A 14429-nucleotide genomic window follows, 5' to 3' on the forward strand; every position below is an offset into this window, starting at 1 on the left:
TTCAAGCCATTCTGTTTCAGTAGTGGGGTGGACAGGGCAGGAAATAATAATACATGGTAGGACTGATGCAAAGATAGCAATAGCACTTAGACTTACATATATACCATTTCACGGTGCTTTACAGCCTTGTCTGTTTACAGAGTCAGCATATTGTCTCCAACAATCTGGCTGCTCATTTTACTGACCTCGGAAGGATGGAAGGCTTGAGCCTGATGGGATTCCAACTGCCAAATTGCAGTCAATAGGCAATCAGCTGAAGTAGCCTGCAGTACTGCACTCTAACCACTGTGTCACCATGGCTCTAATGAATGAATAAAGATCTTCTTCTGTATGTCTTACAGATGACCTCAATCACCTATGCCATCAGCTGGCCCAGTGGCACCCTTTCGAAGGCTGAATAGCCAATCTTTTTGGAAAGGTGTTTCCAGGCCATAATAACAGCTGTTGGACAAAATGTCCTTCTGGGTTCGGCTCCAAGTGGGGAAAAAGGCACTGGAGACATGGAGGTGCTTGGAAAGTTGGTTTAATGATGGACTGGATCACATGACTTGAGTCCTGAACAGAAAAGGTGATCACATGCTTCAATGTTGGATGAAGAAGAAGAGAGGACAAAATGCTGAAATGACTTGTTATATGGTTGGCATGCTTACCTGTTATTTAACAAAAAAACGGATAAGAAATTTAAAAATCACATCTTAAGAAATGCTTTATTGCGGGTTTGGAAAAAATATCAACATAAACTAAATGATAAAGTGCCCATGTGGGCAATTCCTAGACATGCAATTGAAAATATGAATGTAGAACAAAAACACGATAGAACCACCTATAGACAACTTCTTATCTCAGAAAGAGGGGTGATGGAACTAAAATCTTTAGAGGTACTTAAAGAAGAGAAGGTAGTTCAAACGTGGTTTCAGTATGGTCAATTACAGGCTAGGTGGAAAACAGATCAAAAAATTGGCTTTGTAAAAGTTGAGGATAATTTGTTTAAACAAATAAGAGATCAAAGCTCAATGCATATAAAGAGGATATATAATGTATTAGTACAGATGGATTCTGAAACGGAACTGATTAAGGATTGTATGATAAAATGGGCTCAGAATATCGAGGAACCAATAATACTTGAAACATGGGAAAGAATCTGGGTAAGAAATGTGAAATTTACACAAGCACAAAACTTGAGAGAAAATTTTTATAAGATGTTTTATAGATGGCACCTAGATCCTAAAAAGCTTGCCTCTATGTATCCAAATGTTCAACCTAAATGTTGGAGATGTGGTTCTTGTGATGCTACATATTTTCATATATGGTGGACATGTCGTAATGTCAAGGCATTTTGGATAAAAATATGGTGGATCCTGCAAAACATCTTTAAAAGAAGGATAAAATTTACCCCCCAGTTGTTTTTACTGGGTATATGTATTGATTTTACAGCAGCAGAGACTAATTTGGTTCTGTATTTAATAACGGCAGCAAGACTCTTGGTGGCGCAGTATTGGAAGAAGAAAGATTTACCTACAATTCAAGAATGGACTTTGAAAGTTATGAACTTAGCCGAAATGGCTAAAATCTCAGCATATCTCAAAGAACATTCAAACGAGAGATATAAACGAGACTGGAAAAAATGGATTGATTACATAAAAAGTAAATATGGGACTAAGAAACTCCAGATAGCTTATGCTTAGTATCAGTAATAATTTAAATTGTTTAAAATTTGGGTAACAGTAAGAAGCTGAGTTCAATGTAGAGATATTTTAGACTGTGATTGTTCAAAAGTTATACCACGTATGGTCTTTGGGAAGTCGGGGGGAGGGAAGGGAGGTGGGGATTTAGGGGGAGGGGGGAGGGGGGAAATACAATATGTGTTAAATTCCATGATTGTATTTGTATATTGTGGCTTTTCAATGTTAGTGCGAAAATAGAACAAACCGAATATACTGGAAGGTAATAGATACCGAAGGAAAGAGTCGAGTGAAAGAAGAAGGAGGGTGGAGAGGGTGAGAGAGAGGAGGAGGAGAAGGGAGGGAGGGAATGGAGAGGGAGTAAGGTTAGAAAGAAGGGGAGAGGAAGTAGGCGTAGAGGGGTGTGTGAGAAGGAAGAATGAAAGTTGGAGGGGGTTGAAAGAGGGTGTATGGCAGGCCAAGGTGGTATACTGGGTTTGTATTGTAGAGGGCATTTTCTATATAAGTGAGGGCCGTGTTTATTATTCAATGTTATATGCCCTGATTAAGCACAGTGAATATGTGATTGTATAGAATGAAAACATAATAAAAAAAATATATATATAAAAAAAAATGTTGGATGAAGAAGAAGAGAGGACGAAATGCTGAAAGTTCCTGGATTTATACTCTCTGTTCGGCCCCACCTCTCTGTTTCCTGTTCCGCTGTAAGAAAATGCAGTGCAGGGGCAACTCTCTAGGCTGTGTTTTGAGTCTCAAGTTTGGTTGAGTTCTCAGATGCCATGTGGTGAGTTGAGTAAAGGGTTAATACTATCATGCCTTAATCCCATCACCCTGGAGCTGAAGGGGAGAACTCTTTGTAATGTAGAATAGACTGGCTTGGGCATCTTAATGGCCCATTGACAAAGAGGGATGGCCCATTGACAAAAGAAGCTGCAGGGAGCTACTTTGTCTTTAAAACACGTTTCGAAGGCCACTTATTACTTTGTAAAAAAGAAATAGAAAAGAAAAATGTTCTTATTACTTTTACCCTTTTTTCTCTTGTTCAAAATTTGCATTGTTTTAATTCTGTTGAATACTTTCTTAATAAAAACTATTTTTAAAAAGGAAGGAGGAATGGTGTTGCTTATGGAAATTGTGTGATTAAATTATAGTAATGGTTTCCTCTTACCTTTGCTACTGGTTCAGAACCAGGAGCGTGAGCGTGTGCGCGCTTGCTTCACTCACGTGTGATGCTTCCGTGCATAGTGTCTGTGATAGCGTCTGGACCGGTGGGTGGAGCCACCCGCTGCCACCGCTACCTGTTCGCTCGAACTGGGGCAGACTGGCAGAATACCACCTCTGCTTCTGAACCCCAAGACCTTCAAAGACAATGTATCTCTCTCTAGGCTGGTGAGACCCTGGGAAGAGTGTGCATGACACCCACATCTGTTGCCTACCCTTTTTCTTCCAGCTGTAGTACCTGCAAGTGCTAGGCAACAAGATAGGAAAACCCTGGCAGGTGTCCTCTTGACTAAAATTGGCTTTGATAGGGACTGCCCAGCCTGCTGTGTGGCAAGGAAATACATTTTGCTGTTGCTTAGGGCAGAGAGAGAAGCAAGACATGCCTGCAACAAAATGGGCTTTGTACAGCATAGTGCAGGGGGGTCAAACTCTAGGCCCACTGGCTGCATCCAGTCCACAGGGTTCTTAGATTGGGCTTGTGGGGCTACCCTGGAAACAAGGAAGGACTGGCCTGTGGTGCCTCTACCAGTGAAAATGCAGCTTGGGGGGGGGGGGGCTGCATGCAGCCTTCCCGAGCTCCATTTTTGCTGGCAGAGGGTTGCAGGATGCCATTGCAGTCAAAAATGAAGCTCGGGAGCCCATTTTCATTGGAAGAGCGCCGGACCCCTGACATGAGTGACGTTGAGCTGGCCATGCCCACCCTGGACCCCCGAGGTAAAACACAAAGCTAATGAAGCCCTCAATAAAATTGAGTTTGACCTAGTGAATAACAATATAACCAATCAAATTTTACCTTAACATAAATATACATATTATTCCAGTTCTTGGTTAATTTCTAATTCAGCATGTCACACATGAACCAAGAAAATTAGATCAATTAAGCATGGCTATGGACAGTGGCTAAGACACTGAGCTTGTCGATCAGAAGGTCGGAAGTTCAACAGTTCAAATCCCTAGCATCATGTAATGAACTCCTGTTATTTGTCCCAGCTTCTGCCAATCTAGGAGCTGGAAAGCACATAAAAAATGCAAGTAGAACCACCGGGAACCAGGAACCACCTTTGGTGGAAAGGTAACAGCATTCCATGCACCTTTGGCATTTAGTCATGCTGGCCACAGGACCACGGAGACGTCTTCGGACAGTGCTGGCTCTTCAGCTTTGAAACGGAGATGAGCCCTTAGAGCTGGAAATGACTAGCACGCACGTGCAGAACCTTTATCTTTACCTTAAGTACATAATACAAACACAGCTAATGTGTTCAAAATCAGGCAACTACATTTTGGCCTTGTTATACAGGTGTTTTTTGACTTAGTTTCTTTAGTGATCATTCAAAGGTACAATGGCACTAAAATGGATCCATAAACCCTAACAAATGGCCCCTGATGGAACTCAATGACTTTATGTTGTCCTTTGCTCTAAGTGTTTTGTAATTTTGGTAGCCAATGACTGAAAGAAATGAGCAGATATGCGATGGTTCCTGGTAAAAATATGAAATTTAAACTGCAAATATCTGAACAGCCACTGGATGACAGAGAAAAAAGGTCAGAATATACTAACTCCTTACTACTAGCTGGATTTCTGCAGCCTGAATCTGGTAGCTCTAGTCCCAGGGCATATGAAAATTTGTTACTAAACTATATCTCTTGATCCTTATTTATGAAACAAAAGCAGCTTTTCCTCTGTGCCCTTGGCTCCGAAATCCCAAGTGAAAACTCACAATATGAACATGCATGGGAGCAAGCATGGAATCGAGATGCCATCCAAGCTCTTTTCATACGCCACCATCATTGAAATATTTACAGCTGACAATCTTGGAAGAAGATTGATCTTTTAACAATGATTCAAAGTTACGATAGCCTTGGAAAAAATGACAGATAACTTGTACAAGTAGTCCTTGAGTTACAACCACGATTGAGCCCAAAATTTAAGTTGCTAAGTGAAACATTTGTTAAGTGACTTTTACTCCATTTTATGACTTTTCTTGCCATATTCACTTTGCTTGTCAGATTGCAAAAGGTGATCCCATGACACTCCCTAAATACAAAGTTTCTGCTGAATTTCATCATTACGCTAAAGGTAAGAGTGGGGAGATAAATGAAACATAATAATCAGATACAAAATATCTTAAATCAAAGTCCATACCCAGGCAAATTTAAGTAAGGGTCAACAGGTTTCTAGGCTAATAATTTTTTCTCTCTCAATAACAACAACAACAACAACAACAACAACAACAACAACAGAACAGCAGAATTGGAAGGGACCTTGGAGGTCTTCAATAGTCCAACTTCTTCAATATTCTTCAATAGTCCAACTTCCTGCTGAGCATCATTCCAGACAATAGAATAGAATAGAATAACAGAGTTGGAAGGGACCTTGGAGGTCTTCTAGTCCAACCCCCTGCCTAGACAGGAAACCCTATACGATTTCAGACAAATGGCTATCCAACATCTATTTAAAGACTTCCAGTGTTGGGGCATTCACAACTTCTGGAGGCAAGCTGTTCCACTGATTGATTGTTCTAACTGTCAGGAAATTTCTCCTTAGTTCTAAGTTGCTTCTCTCCTTGATTAGTTTCCACCCATTGCTTATTGTTCTATCCTCAGGTGCCTTGGAGAACAATTTGACTCCCTCTTCTTTGTGGCAACCCCTGAGATATTGGAACACTGCTATCATGTCTCCCCTAGTCCTTCTTTTCATTAAACTAGACATACCCAGTTCTTCATATGTTTTAGTCTCCAGTCCCCTAATCATCTTTGTTGCTCTTCTCTGCACTCTTTCTAGAGTCTCCACATCTTTTCTACATCGTGGCGACCAAAACTGAATGCAGTGTTCCAAGTGTGGCCTTACCAAGGCCTTATAAAGTCGTATTAAGACTTCACGTGATCTTGATTCTATCTCTCTGTTTATGTAACCTAGAACTGTGTTGGCTTTTTTGGCAGCTGCGGCTCATATTTAAATCGTTGTCCAAGTGGTTGCCCAATCTTTTCTTAAAAAGCTTCCAGTGATGGAGTACTAACAACTTCTGTAAAATCTGTTTTATCTAGTCCGTACTCCTAATATTGGGTAAAAGGTTTCAAAAATGATGCCAATACACCTTTTAGTTTTGCCTGATCAAACAAGTGGCTGATGTTCATGGGAACAGAGGCATCGGTTCTTCTGCCACCTATGCTCTCCTCATCCATCCCTTCCTCGTCACAAGCTATGGGGCTATTGTGAATACGGGACAAGTTGCACAGCTGGTTCCCTTGGACCACAACATGTGCAGGTTCCTTTAACCTTTTGGGTTTTTCCATCTCAAAGGATGAGATGCAGTTGATGTACTGTTCAAAAGACATTCTAATCAATCCTCATCTCTGCATCTGTAGCTTTGGCTTCATGAAGACAAAGTTCAGTTGGTGCTTTGGGTGGGTAGCTTTTCAGTTTTGGTTGGATTTCTTAAGGGATATACCTGTTCAGGTGACACGTTCATGTGTGGAATGGACCATGAGGTGGGAAGGCTGTGAATTGGCAGCAAAGAGCCTTTGCAGGGGAAGCTTAACAGTGAGGACCTCCTGACTGGTGTGGTGTGATATGGTCTCCATCCAAATAGGTCCTCTGATCAGATTTGTCAGGGAATTGCCCAACCGGTGTTCAAATGGAGTCAGAGTCATTGACACAAATTGGCAATTTTATGTAAATAAATATATTTACAGGAGACAAACAGAAGCATCATCAGGAAAATCAACACGACAGGAACATCATGAGGTAAATCACAGACCACACACAGCACACAGGAAAATGGCGGGAAACAAGGAAACTCCCCCTTTACTCTCACAGCAACCAATTACAGCTCAGATTCCCACATTCAGTGGCTGGCTCTCTTCAGCCGATTGGTTATAACTGTGTGCTGTTACTCGCTGTCCAACCCTTCACTGCTCCAGCTATTAATTGTCATATATCTTAGCACCCCCTCACTGGTGTGGTATGCTATGGTCTCCACCCAAATATGCCCTCTGATCAGATTCAATTTCACGAATAGAAGAGAATAGAATAGATATTGAAATGAAGAATAGGATAGGATAGAATATAATAGATATTGGAATGAAGGATAGAATAGAATAGGATAGGATAGAATAGGATAGGATATTGGAATGAAGAATAGAATAGAATAAAATAAAATAGAACAGAACAGGAATAAAACAGAATAAATATTGGAATGAATAATAGAATAGAATAGATATTGGAATGAAAGATAGGATAGGATAGATATTGGAATGAATAATAGGATATGATAAGACAGTACAGGATAGGATAACCTATTGGAATGAATAGAATAAATAGAATAGAATAGAATGGAATAGATATTGGAATGAAGGATTGGAAAGGATAAAATAGGATATTGGAACGAAGAATAGAATAAAATAAAATAGAACAGAACAGAACAGGAATAGAATAGAATAAATATTTGAATGAAGAATAGAATAGAATAGAATAGATATTGAAATGAAGAATAGGATAGGATAGAATATAATAGATATTGGAATGAAGGATAGAATAGAATAGGATAGGATAGGATATTGGAATGAAGAATAGAATAGAATAAAATAGAATAGAACAGAACAGGAATAGAACAGAATAAATATTGGAATGAATAATAGAATAGAATAGATATTGGAATGAAAGATAGGATAGGATAGATATTGGAATGAATAATAGGATATGATAAGACAGGACAGGATAGGATAGGAAATTGGAATGAATAGAATAAATAGAATAGAATAGAATAGAATAGATATTGGAATGACGGATCGTTAAGGATAGAACAGGATATTGGAATGAAGAATAGAATAAAATAAAATAGAACAGAACAGGAATAGAATAGAATAAATATTTGAATGAAGAATAGAATAGAAGAGAATAGATATTGGAATGAAAGGTAGGATAGGATAGAATAGAACAGGATATTGGAATGAAGAATAGAATAGAATAGAACAGAACAGAACAGGAATAGAATAGACTAAATATTGGAATGAATAATAATAGAATAGAATAGAATAGATATTGGAATGAAGGATAGGATAGGATAGATATTGGAATGAAGAATAGGATATGATAAGACAGGATAGGATAGGCTATTGGAATGAATAGAATAGAATAGATATTGGAATGAAGAATAGAATAGGTTATTGGAATGAAGAATAGAATAGAATAAAATAGAATAGAACAGAACAGAACAGGAATAGAATAGAATAAATATTGGAATGAAGAATAGAATAGAATAAAATAGATATTGGAATGAAGGATAGGATAGAATAGAATAGATATTGGAATGAAAGATAGGATAGGATAGAATAGGATATTGGAGTGAAGAATAGAATAGAACAGAACAGAACAGAACAGAACAGGTATAGAATAGAATAAATATTGGAATGAATAATAATAGAATAGAATAGATATTGGAATGAAGGATAGGATAGATATTGGAATGAAGAATAGGATATATAAGACAGGACAGGATAGGATAGGCTATTGGAATGAATAGAATAGAATAGAATAGATATTGGAATGAGGGATAGGAAAGGATAGAATAGGATATTGGAATGAAGAATAGAATAGAATAAAATAGAATAGAACAGAACAGGAATAGAATAGAATAAATATTGGAATGAATAATAGAATAGAATAGAATAGATATTGGAATGAAGGATTGGATAGATATTGGAATGAAGAATAGGATATGATAAGACAGGACAGGATAGGATAGGCTATTGGAATGAATAGAATAGAATAGAATAGATATTGGAATGAAGGATAGGAAAGGATAGAATAGGATATTGAAATGAAGAATAGAATAGAATAAAATAGAATAGAACAGAACAGAAATAGAATAGAATAAATATTGATATGAATAATAGAATAAAATAGAATAGAATAGAATAGATATTGGAATGAAAGATAGGATAGGACAGATATTGGAATGAAGAATAGGATATGATAAGACAGGACAGGATAGGATAGGCTATTGGAATGAATAGAATAAAATAGAATAGAATAGAATAAAAAACTTAATTGTCACTTTGAATGTACACTAATCAGCATACATTAAAAATGAAATTTTGTTGCATACAGGTCTCAAAGGATAACCAATAACAGGATAAATACAAAATTATCCATATACCCACATATATGACATGGAGAAACAACATAGTCTAGTTCAGATGTATACATATTTATGGTAAGAAAAACAAATCTTGCGAGTTTACCAGACAGGTGGTCTAGGGAATAAAGCTGTTGTAGAATCTGATAGTCCTGCTAGAAATACTTCAAAACCTCCTCTCGTAGAAACAGATCATAAAGTGGGTGTTAGGGATCTCTAACAATGCAATGTCATCTCTTATTCCCGCACAGCTGGAACAAACTGAGGATTGCTAACTTTGGGCCATTCAGGAAAACTTTATTCAAGAAGAAAGAAGTCATCTACTGCCCAAATGAAAGCTATTTCCCACATCTCTGAAAGTGATGATTGGCTACCAGGGAAGGTGGGTGGTCAGGAGAAGAACTGGGCATTTTCTTTCCTCCCAGGCTTAGCTCTTGATAGAAATTGCTGATGTGCTCCTTGGCTTCTGCGGTGACATCACGTTTCATCATCAGCTTCTACGCTGAAAATTCTCTTTGCATCTCAGAATGTCCAGGGTTACCGTAGGGACAGGAGTAAACACTTTTAAATGATTCTACTTTTACTGACCACTTTTTACCGGACGCTGACTCGATAGGAGATAGTGCCAGTACTAGTTTTGGAAAGTCAATTCTTTCAATATGACAGGTAGGAATTGGGCCATCTCACCCATTGAAGGAATCCCTTGTTTCTCCAGAAGACTTAGTCAGAGGGAAATAGTTTCATTAAGACGAGAGCTGCGGAGAGTAGAAGATTTGGGGATGGGCTGTAAAAGAAAAGCCACGGAAGCCATGGTGGAAAGGAAATCAGAAGAAAACCAATGGGTTGAGCCATCTCAGGGGATGAAGTACTAATGACCTAGCTCCTTTTTTGTGTCTCTTACAGATATAGAGAACTTGTGTGCCCTGCTAGCTGGGTGGCAGCCATATTCTTGTAGCCAGTCCCAAGGTAAGAATAACCCTGGATAAAAATATTATTTGGGCTGTTCCGGAGATGATGGACTAATGGACTTGCTTTTTGTTGTGTCTTACAGAGGATGTAAATGAACTGTGCACTCAGCTGGCAGGATGGCACCCTTTTAATGGTTCATCTTCCCCTTTTGAAGGTGAATGTTTTCCAGCAATCATAACAAAGTAAAAGAATATATTAGGAATGACTAAAATCCTTGTTTCTTTTGTCTTTCAGATGAATTGAATGAGCTGTGCCACTGGCTAGCTGAGTGGCAGCCATTTCATCTTGGACAGTGTCAAACAACAGCTGTCCAAGGTAAGAGGTTTCAAGCCATTCTGTTTCAGTAGTGGGGTGGACAGGGCAGGAAATAATAATACATGGTAGGACTGATGCAAAGATAGCAATAGCACTTAGACTTACATATATACCATTTCACGGTGCTTTACAGCCTTGTCTGTTTACAGAGTCAGCATATTGTCTCCAACAATCTGGCTGCTCATTTTACTGACCTCGGAAGGATGGAAGGCTTGAGCCTGATGGGATTCCAACTGCCAAATTGCAGTCAATAGGCAATCAGCTGAAGTAGCCTGCAGTACTGCACTCTAACCACTGTGTCACCATGGCTCTAATGAATGAATAAAGATCTTCTTCTGTATGTATGTCTTACAGATGACCTCAATCACCTATGCCATCAGCTGGCCCAGTGGCACCCTTTCGAAGGCTGAATAGCCAATCTTTTTGGAAAGGTGTTTCCAGGCCATAATAACAGCTGTTGGACAAAATGTCCTTCTGGGTTCGGCTCCAAGTGGGGAAAAAGACACTGGAGACATGGAGCTGCTTGGAAAGTTGGTTTAATGATGGACTGGATCACATGACTTGAGTCCTGAACAGAAAAGGTGATCACATGCTTCAATGTTGGATGAAGAAGAAGAGAGGACAAAATGCTGAAATGACTTGTTATATGGTTGGCATGCTTACCTGTTATTTAACAAAAAAACGGATAAGAAATTTAAAAATCACATCTTAAGAAATGCTTTATTGCGGGTTTGGAAAAAATATCAACATAAACTAAATGATAAAGTGCCCATGTGGGCAATTCCTAGACATGCAATTGAAAATATGAATGTAGAACAAAAACACGATAGAACCACCTATAGACAACTTCTTATCTCAGAAAGAGGGGTGATGGAACTAAAATCTTTAGAGGTACTTAAAGAAGAGAAGGTAGTTCAAACGTGGTTTCAGTATGGTCAATTACAGGCTAGGTGGAAAACAGATCAAAAAATTGGCTTTGTAAAAGTTGAGGATAATTTGTTTAAACAAATAAGAGATCAAAGCTCAATGCATATAAAGAGGATATATAATGTATTAGTACAGATGGATTCTGAAACGGAACTGATTAAGGATTGTATGATAAAATGGGCTCAGAATATCGAGGAACCAATAATGCTTGAAACATGGGAAAGAATCTGGGTAAGAAATGTGAAATTTACACAAGCACAAAACTTGAGAGAAAATTTTTATAAGATGTTTTATAGATGGCACCTAGATCCTAAAAAGCTTGCCTCTATGTATCCAAATGTTCAACCTAAATGTTGGAGATGTGGTTCTTGTGATGCTACATATTTTCATATATGGTGGACATGTCGTAATGTCAAGGCATTTTGGATAAAAATATGGTGGATCCTGCAAAACATCTTTAAAAGAAGGATAAAATTTACCCCCCAGTTGTTTTTACTGGGTATATGTATTGATTTTACAGCAGCAGAGACTAATTTGGTTCTGTATTTAATAACGGCAGCAAGACTCTTGGTGGCGCAGTATTGGAAGAAGAAAGATTTACCTACAATTCAAGAATGGACTTTGAAAGTTATGAACTTAGCCGAAATGGCCAAAATCTCAGCATATCTCAAAGAACATTCAAACGAGAGATATAAACGAGACTGGAAAAAATGGATTGATTACATAAAAAGTAAATATGGGACTAAGAAACTCCAGATAGCTTATGCTTAGTATCAGTAATAATTTAAATTGTTTAAAATTTGGGTAACAGTAAGAAGCTGAGTTCAATGTAGAGATATTTTAGACTGTGATTGTTCAAAAGTTATACCACGTATGGTCTTTGGGAAGTCGGGGGGAGGGAAGGGAGGTGGGGATTTAGGGGGAGGGGGGAGGGGGGAAATACAATATGTGTTAAATTCCATGATTGTATTTGTATATTGTGGCTTTTCAATGTTAGTGCGAAAATAGAACAAACCGAATATACTGGAAGGTAATAGATACCGAAGGAAAGAGTCGAGTGAAAGAAGGAGGGTGGAGAGGGTGAGAGAGAGGAGGAGGAGAAGGGAGGGAGGGAATGGAGAGGGAGTAAGGTTAGAAAGAAGGGGAGGGGAAGTAGGCGTAGAGGGGTGTGTGAGAAGGAAGAATGAAAGTTGGAGGGGGTTGAAAGAGGGTGTATGGCAGGCCAAGGTGGTATACTGGGTTTGTATTGTAGAGGGCATTTTCTATATAAGTGAGGGCCGTGTTTATTATTCAATGTTATATGCCCTGATTAAGCAGAGTGAATATGTGATTGTATAGAATGAAAACATAATAAAATATATATATATATATAAAAAAAATGTTGGATGAAGAAGAAGAGAGGACAAAATGCTGAAAGTTCCTGGATTTATACTCTCTGTTCGGCCCCACCTCTCTGTTTCCTGTTCCGCTGTAAGAAAATGCAGTGCAGGGGCAACTCTCTAGGCTGTGTTTTGAGTCTCAAGTTTGGTTGAGTTCTCAGATGCCATGTGGTGAGTTGAGTAAAGGGTTAATACTATCATGCCTTAATCCCATCACCCTGGAGCTGAAGGGGAGAACTCTTTGTAATGTAGAATAGACTGGCTTGGGCATCTTAATGGCCCATTGACAAAGAGGGATGGCCCATTGACAAAAGAAGCTGCAGGGAGCTACTTTGTCTTTAAAACACATTTCGAAGGCCACTTATTACTTTGTAAAAAAGAAATAGAAAAGAAAAATGTTCTTATTACTTTTACCCTTTTTTCTCTTGTTCAAAATTTGCATTGTTTTAATTCTGTTGAATACTTTCTTAATAAAAACTATTTTTAAAAAGGAAGGAGGAGTGGTGTTGCTTATGGAAATTGTGTGATTAAATTATAGTAATGGTTTCCTCTTACCTTTGCTACTGGTTCAGAACCGGGAGCGTGAGCGTGTGCGCGCTTGCTTCACTCATGTGTGATGCTTCCGTGCATAGTGTCTGTGATAGCGTCTGGACCGGTGGGTGGAGCCACCCGCTGCCACCGCTACCTGTTCGCTCGAACTGGGGCAGACTGGCAGAATACCACCTCTGCTTCTGAACCCCAAGACCTTCAAAGACAATGTATCTCTCTCTAGGCTGGTGAGACCCTGGGAAGAGTGTGCATGACACCCACATCTGTTGCCTACCCTTTTTCTTCCAGCTGTAGTACCTGCAAGTGCTAGGCAACAAGATAGGAAAACCCTGGCAGGTGTCCTCTTGACTAAAATTGGCTTTGATAGGGACTGCCCAGCCTGCTGTGTGGCAAGGAAATACATTTTGCTGTTGCTTGGGGCAGAGAGAGAAGCAAGACATGCCTGCAACAAAATGGGCTTTGTACAGCATAGTGCAGGGGTGTCAAACTCTAGGCCCACTGGCTGCATCCAGTCCACAGGGTCCTTAGGTTGGGCTTGTGGGGCTACCCTGGAAACAAGGAAGGATTGGCCTGTGGTGTCTCTACCAGTGAAAATGCAGCTTGGGGGGGGGCCCTGAATGCAGCCTTCCCGAGCTCCATTTTTGCTGGCAGAGGGTTGCAGGATGCCATTGCAGTCAAAAATGAAGCTCGGGAGCCCGTTTTCATTGGAAGAGCGCCGGACCCCTGACATGAGTGACGTTGAGCTGGCCATGCCCACCCTGGACCCCCGAGGTAAAACACAAAGCTAATGAAGCCCTCAATAAAATTGAGTTTGACCTAGTGAATAACAATATAACCAATCAAATTTTACCTTAACATAAATATACATATTATTCCAGTTCTTGGTTAATTTCTAATTCAGCATGTCACACATGAACCAAGAAAATTAGATCAATTAAGCATGGCTATGCACAGTGGCTAAGACACTGAGCTTGTCGATCAGAAGGTCGGAAGTTCAACAGTTCAAATCCCTAGCATCATGTAATGAACTCCTGTTATTTGTCCCAGCTTCTGCCAATCTAGGAGCTCGAAAGCACATAAAAAATGCAAGTAGAAACACAGGAACCACCTTTGGTGGAAAGGTAACAGCATTCCATGCACCTTTGGCATTTAGTCATGCTGGCCACAGGACCACGGAGACGTCTTCGGACAGTGCTGGCTCTTCAGCTTTGAAACGGAGATGAGCACCGCCCTTAGAGCTGGAAATGACT

The sequence above is a fragment of the Thamnophis sirtalis genome, unplaced genomic scaffold (genome assembly GCF_051295495.1).
Source record: "Thamnophis sirtalis isolate CommonGarterSnake01/CBP01778 unplaced genomic scaffold, rThaSir2_p1.2 scaffold_3, whole genome shotgun sequence".
Taxonomy (NCBI): domain Eukaryota; kingdom Metazoa; phylum Chordata; class Lepidosauria; order Squamata; family Natricidae; genus Thamnophis; species Thamnophis sirtalis.